This window comes from Triticum aestivum, chromosome 2D, assembly GCF_018294505.1.
Source record: "Triticum aestivum cultivar Chinese Spring chromosome 2D, IWGSC CS RefSeq v2.1, whole genome shotgun sequence".
Taxonomy (NCBI): domain Eukaryota; kingdom Viridiplantae; phylum Streptophyta; class Magnoliopsida; order Poales; family Poaceae; genus Triticum; species Triticum aestivum.
Genome location: NC_057799.1, coordinates 135,806,820 through 135,813,330, shown reverse-complemented (window position 1 = coordinate 135,813,330; position 6,511 = coordinate 135,806,820). Strand labels below are relative to the sequence as shown.

General features: G+C 48.4%; 1 long non-coding RNA gene across 3 annotated transcripts; it reads right to left on the bottom strand.

The window, feature by feature from the left end:
- Nucleotides 1-530: 530 nt before the first annotated feature.
- Nucleotides 531-3,231, bottom strand: LOC123052196 (uncharacterized). 3 transcript variants are annotated; one of them, XR_006424519.1, is made up of 4 exons: nt 2,731-3,231; nt 1,331-2,651; nt 1,047-1,248; nt 531-828 (listed from the first exon to the last, which is right to left on the bottom strand). It is a non-coding gene; the product is annotated as an uncharacterized lncRNA (long non-coding RNA). The 3 variants fall into 3 exon arrangements; XR_006424518.1 differs by having other exon boundaries at nt 1,047-1,166; nt 1,331-3,226; XR_006424517.1 differs by having other exon boundaries at nt 1,331-3,224.
- Between the last annotated feature and the right edge of the window lie 3,280 nt (nt 3,232-6,511).

Genomic DNA, 6,511 nt, shown 5'->3' with positions numbered 1-6,511 from the left:
GTGCACAGCATGCGTGCGCACATAGAAGAATTATAGGCAGCCACACACTGATGCTTTTGGACACCTACTACTGCTTTTTTCCTTAATTTAATATACACATTGAACCATATAGGTTGTCAGGATGAACTTCTGTCTTTCTGCTCCAGAGAAGAGCGGTGCATTGGTGAATAATGCAAACTACTGGGCGTCATGAGGCCCCAAAATATGGATACAATATTTTGACAACAAGTGAATTGCTCGACATAATAGGAAGGGCTGCTCTTTTTAAATGAAACTGATGCGATTTTTCATTTTGCAATCAGGTGGTGTCACTGATAAGGACACCGCTGCCTATAGATCCTCTCGGAGGACGGAAATTGAAGAAGAGACATCAGCTGTAGAAGTTTACCTATCTGATTCATTACTACAAGACAACAAGTTGATGTCCATCAGCACAAGAGCAGCAGGTTGGCGATACAACAGTGAACGACATGGGCCTGCATCATTGGACGACCAATGGTGGCAAAGATGAACGGCCTGGGATTTGCACATCTCGTAGAAAGGTGTAGAAAAGGTTAGAAAAATACACAAAAACCAGTTTAATACATGTTTTTTGGCTGCACAAACTTCGTGCATTAAAAAAAATAACTCGGTTCAAGTAAAATATGCTACTGTACATACATACACATGTCCGTTACACTTTGGTAAAATGATTAGATGCAACCACCAATGGACAATTTGAAACCCTATGTTTTCTCTTCACCACACATCCTCTCCCCATCTTCTCGAGTGCTACGGTGTCCGCTCAACTTGGCACCATAGATGAACAAAGTATAAAATTTGTCTCTGCTGCAGTTAGATGAACAAACGATTAGAGTTGGTTCCAAATGACCATGTTCTGATTGGTATGGTTCACTCTGGTTTGGTTTTGACCCTTGGTATTTTTCTCTACTATTGTAATCACAGGAACAGGAGCGCAGAGACAAACTTGTATTATTATGGTTCCAAAACAAGGGGGAACCCATCCAGCATTACTACAAGGCAATAGTAGAACAAGGATTACTTACCAACAATCGCGACAACACAGCAGGGAAGTTGAAGAACCGTTGCTAGCTCCGAACCGAGGAGGAGTCGAGGATATCACCACACAGGACTAGATAGAGGAGTGCAAGTGAAGCAACCTTTCTCTTCAAAAAATTAACAATCCAAACTTCAGAAAATCAACAAACAGAACTTCAAAAAGCAAAACAAATTGAACTTCACCGGGCCCTGCAAAATATACACGGTTATAGTCCACTTTAAAAACTTCAGAAAATCAACAAACTGAACTTCTAGAGGGCCAGATGCTGACCTTTCTATTCGCAACGCTGTTGCTGACCCGTAATTGAAGATAGAGGATGACGGCCAGCACCTGGATGGATTCTAGCGGCCAGTGTAGGCCATCGATGGAGGAGGGGCGAGCTAATCTCTCTCAGAAAAAACAAGGACAACAACATCAGCTAATCTCTCTCAACACACTCAAGCTGAACTACAGCAGCACCATCGAGAGCAAAATGGGTAGGTGAGAACTCATCTATATGCACACATGAGTATATTCTTTGATTTACTTGAATGTTCGCAGCTGTTTTACATGAACTTCTTGTGTTATGCCGGACAGAGCACTGAGCATGAGAGGGTGTCTTCGTGCTCGTCGCTGTTTCTGATGGCGGTGAACGTCTTAGCGCTACGTAGTTGAACGGCCGGAGGTGGCAGCGACGAACGACCTGCGCGTGATGGGCCCCACTGGGAGGAGGTTGTGTGCTGTCCAGGATAGAGTCGACCTTCTTCAACAAATCAATTTGAACTTCAAATAAACCAATTCATCAAAACACTTTTTGTGAACATATCAAACACTCATGAGAGCACAATTTTTCACTACATTTTTTTCACAAACATTTTGCTGCAAAAAAGGGCATTTTTTGTAAACAACAAGTACTGAATCATCATAACACAAATTGCTAAATGGAACAAATTCCAGAGGAATTTACGGCATTGTTGAACTAGATATCATGAAAAAGAAAATGTGCACCCATGTATATACACACGAAGCATCAACCTCCAAATATTCTAACTTTTACCATTGATATTTCTAAACTTTTTGGGCATGCTCCCAGGTTTTCAAATGGAATACAGGCACGTCCATGCACGAACAGCCAACATCGGCCATGGAAATGTCTCTTCTCCGGCAAACTGAAATTCACTCATGTGTACAGAATACATGATTTGAGTCCTCAAAGACCACAAGAGGATCTTAAAATAAAATTTTCAACCCTGATACACACTCATCTCATGGGAAATCTTTTCCAATATTAGATTAGTAGCATCACGTACAGAGAAAACTTGGCCATAAAGTCAATTAGTACACAAGAATATTGCTATATGTTTAACCAAATTGAGAGAGAGAGCAAAGGCGTGGGTTCTTGGTGGCATCCATGAATAAATTTTTAAGCGAGTAATGCATGGGACAACCGTTGTACTGACAAGCTCTAGATGAGAGACAGCTTGTAAGGGCAGTGGCCGCGATTAGCATTGGCCAGGCAATACCTGAACTGCAGGTGGGCGTGTTGGTGAGCGGCCGAGGCCGATTATTCTCATAGCTCGGGCAGCCATCAGTAAGGAACGTCGATGGATCTCTGCAAGAGAAGATGATCCCTATCAGCACGGACCAGCTACAGGTCGAGACCGCCCCATGCTGCAGGTCGAGACCACCACCAGCTGCAGGTCGAGGTCAGAGGGATGGGGAGGCGATGGTTGGCCGGGAGACGAGCGAGGCGGGGTGGGGAGGCTGTAGTTGGCCGGAGGGCGCGTGCGGCGGGAGGGGAAGCGGTGGTTAGCCGGAGGGCCGCTTGTCAGGGCCCGGCGGCGGCATGAGTGGAGGTAGGGGCCCAGCGGTGACGCGTTTGGAAGTCGGGCCTCGACGGCGGCGTGGTTTTGAAGATTGGGCCTGGCCGCAGCACCGGTGGTGGTAGGGGCCAGCGGCGGCGCAATTGGAGGTGGGGGCGGCCGACGACGTGATTGGAGGAGGGGGTAGTCGACGGCGCGATTGGAGGAGGGCGGCGGCCTGTGGGGTGGGCCGATGGGAAACATGGGTGTTGGGGCGGCTGGCGGCGGGAGGCGCGTCGGGGTCGGGGGCGGCGATGGGGCTGGGGTGGCCGGCGGCGAGAGGTGCGCCGGCACCAGGGGCGGCGGCGGTCGTAGAGTGGGCGGGGAAGGTGGGGATCGGGTGGGGGTGGGCTGGGGGAGTGGTTGGGGTGGGTGTTTTTCTTTTTCTTTCCACGGTTTCTGAGTTCGGGAGGACCCCTGTCGCGCACTTATAGGGCTGGCTGTGATCCAAATAACTATTCTAATTCTGGGATTAGAATAGTGTTGTCCCCTCTCTTTCTATATATATAAAGGGTGGGTCTATTATGATAATATTCTTAAGAGTCTTATTCTGCTAACAGTAGCTCTTATTCTGCTAACACCCCGAAACGAACCGGACACAACAAAGACCCCAAAAAAAGAAACATCCCACCCCACCCGTGCAGCCCACTACCCATCTTCCCCAGTCCCCACCCCCCGCACCACAACCCTCCTCCCACATCCTCCCGCTGCCGGCGCGCCCCCAACCCCCTCCCGCGCCCCTAACCCCCTCTCACGGCCGGCGCACACCTACCTACCTCCCATGGCCGCCGCGTCCAACCCCTTCCAACCACTGGCGCCATGGTGGGAGCCGGCCGCCACCGAATCCTGCAAGGTCTCCACCACCGGATCCGGACGCAATGGCCATCGGTGTAGCCACAAGCCGACGGATCCGGCTGCGACCCACCACCTCCCGCGCGTGGTGGCCGGATGGGAGGGCCGACGAGCTCCATGCCATGCTGGGCTCCTCCGGTGCCACCACTTCCTTCATCCACATCGGTCATACTACCTCCCGCTCTGCCTCCCCGCACTTTGCCGGCGAGCCGCCAATCCTCCATGCGCGTTGCCGGTGCCCCGGCCTTTCTACCCGCAACGCATCCCGACCCTTCTGCTCCCGCCTGCCTCACCCCGCCACCTCCCGGCGCACCTCCTTCCCTCCCTCCACCCTCTCGCAGGCCACAGATCCGTGGCCCTCAATCCTTCCCCGGGGAGGATCCAGGTGAGGTCGAGGGGCACCGTCGCATCTCCTTCCCCTTCCCCCGGCATCGTCGACCGTCCCCTCGCCTCGATCTGCCGCGACGCCGACTACCGGCAGTAGGGTGCGCCTCCCTTCCTCTCCCCTCGAATTTTTGGGCCGCCGCCGATACAACGCGGTATCCGGCGGTCGGGCTCGGGGGTGGAGGCCGCCGCCGATCCCCTGCTGGATCTCTTTCCACCAAGACCCGGTGACCTCCCCTTCGATTTGGTCTCCCATCGACAATGCCTCCCCCACTGTTCTCCATGGATGGCTGCGCACAGTCACCATCTCCAGCGCGCGGTTTCACCAGAAGGAGCCCGGGGAGCGCCTCTCTCTCACCACCGTGGTATGTCTGACACAGGGGCTTGCAGTTCACAAAATAATTTTTGTGTATTTTTTTCATATTATTGCTGTTGATTTGAGTGAATTCAGTTTCTAATGAAGTTTGTTAATTCTTCAGTGTAGTTCGGCTGGCGCCGACATGAGGTTCACTAGCTTCTTGCAGTTTTTTTTGATAGGAAAAGGTGGTAGCTTCTGCTTGCAGTTCGCCATGGTAGATGGGTTGATGCAGCCCACTTGAAGGAGTCTTGTGGTTCACTCCATTCAACAAGGAAAAAGCAAAAAAGTAGTGTTGTGATGCAGCCCACTTGTTTCATTTTTGTTTAATTTTTGTTCCCTTTTGAGACCTAGCTGTCTGACGTGAACATTTGAATGTTGAGTGCTCTGCAATTAAACAAGTGCACGGGAAGCACCTGCTTTTTTGTTTTCCTAGTTTTTGAACATAGATGGTGACCATCTGATGCATTTTTTTATTGTGATAACAGGCATCTGATTTTTTTCCAAGCATGGATTTCTGACTACCTGACCCGAGTTTTTGAATCATGGTTAGCAGTTGATTTCTTTGGCTGCAGACATCACCTGATCGCGGATGGAAAAGATGAACCGGAGTGGAGCTCAAGGTGCAGACAGTAGGCTCTTGGTTAGTGTGCTCGGTTTACAGTTTCCCATGTTTTAATGCATCCAAGGATCTTTATCATTGGCCGAATGCTGAGATTTCAGGCTTCCTGAAATGATCAAAGGAGCACGATAATATATAAACAGCCAGTTAGAACTTGCATCTGAAGAGTAGTCTGGAAACTGTATTCGCCATGGTAGATGGGTTGATGCAGCCCACTTGAAGGAGTCTTGTGGTTCACTACATTCAACAAGGAAAAAGCAAAAGAGTGTAGTCTTGTGATGCAGCCCACTTGTTTCATTTTTGTGTGTATTTTGAAGATGGGGTGCAGGAAGACAGTGATTTTTGTGTGTATTTTGCTCAGGGTTGACATTTTTTCCGCTTTACAGATTTTGGCTGCCATCCCATGGGTGCACAGGTGCAGTGCTGTGGGGACTGGACATGCAGTGTGCTGGCACCGACTTGCATTTCACAAACAAAACTGTGGATTTATTTTTTAAGTCCCTCGTCACTGTAATTTGTGTGTGTTTGTATTGTAGATTAAAAAGAGGAACATTGTAGTTCGTTTGCCCTGTCTCGTAGTCCAGAGAAGTATAGATTGCAACTCTATTGAAAACGTGCATTGAAGACAACAACACATTTTTAAGTGCAGCTCACTTGTTTCATTGTCGCAGTGATCTTCTCTCTCCCAATGGTTCACTATGTTGCCACGTGCAAAAACAAATTGGGAGAAAGTAAATTGGAAAAGATTGATTTTTTATGCAGCTCACTTTGTTGTTGTGTGGAGTAGAAACAAAATTGGAAAAGGAAAAAATCAATGCAGTACACTCACCTCGTCCCTGCAGTGCATACTCATAAAAAAAGTTACGGCGACGATAAAAGAAAAAGAATGTTGTTCACTTTTCATAGTATTGCAGTTCACCAACGCTTGACATGAAGTGCATTCCACCTCGTTTAGGAAAATTTACGTCTCACAAAAAAGAAATCATGCATCGCACTTGTCTGTTTGATGAAGTGCGGTTTTTAGTCTAAAGAAGTGCACTCCACCTCATTTGGGAAAATTTACGTCCCACAAAAAAGAAATTATGCACTGCACCTGTGTGTCCAATGAAGTGTGGTTTTTAGTCTAAATAAGTGCGGTTTTCTGTCTGATGCAGTACGGCCCGTTTATGGTAGTCTCGAGGTTCGCTTTTCATAGTATTGTGGTTCACCAACACTCGACATGAAGTGCACTCCACCTCGTTTAGGAAAATTTACGTCGCACAAAAAAGAAATCATGTAGTGCACTTGTTTATCCGATGAAGTGTAGTTTTTAGTCTAAAAGAAGTGCGGTTTTCTGTCTGATGCAGTAGATACGACGTGGTGTCGCGAAAAAATAGTGTCCGCATTTTGTTAAAATC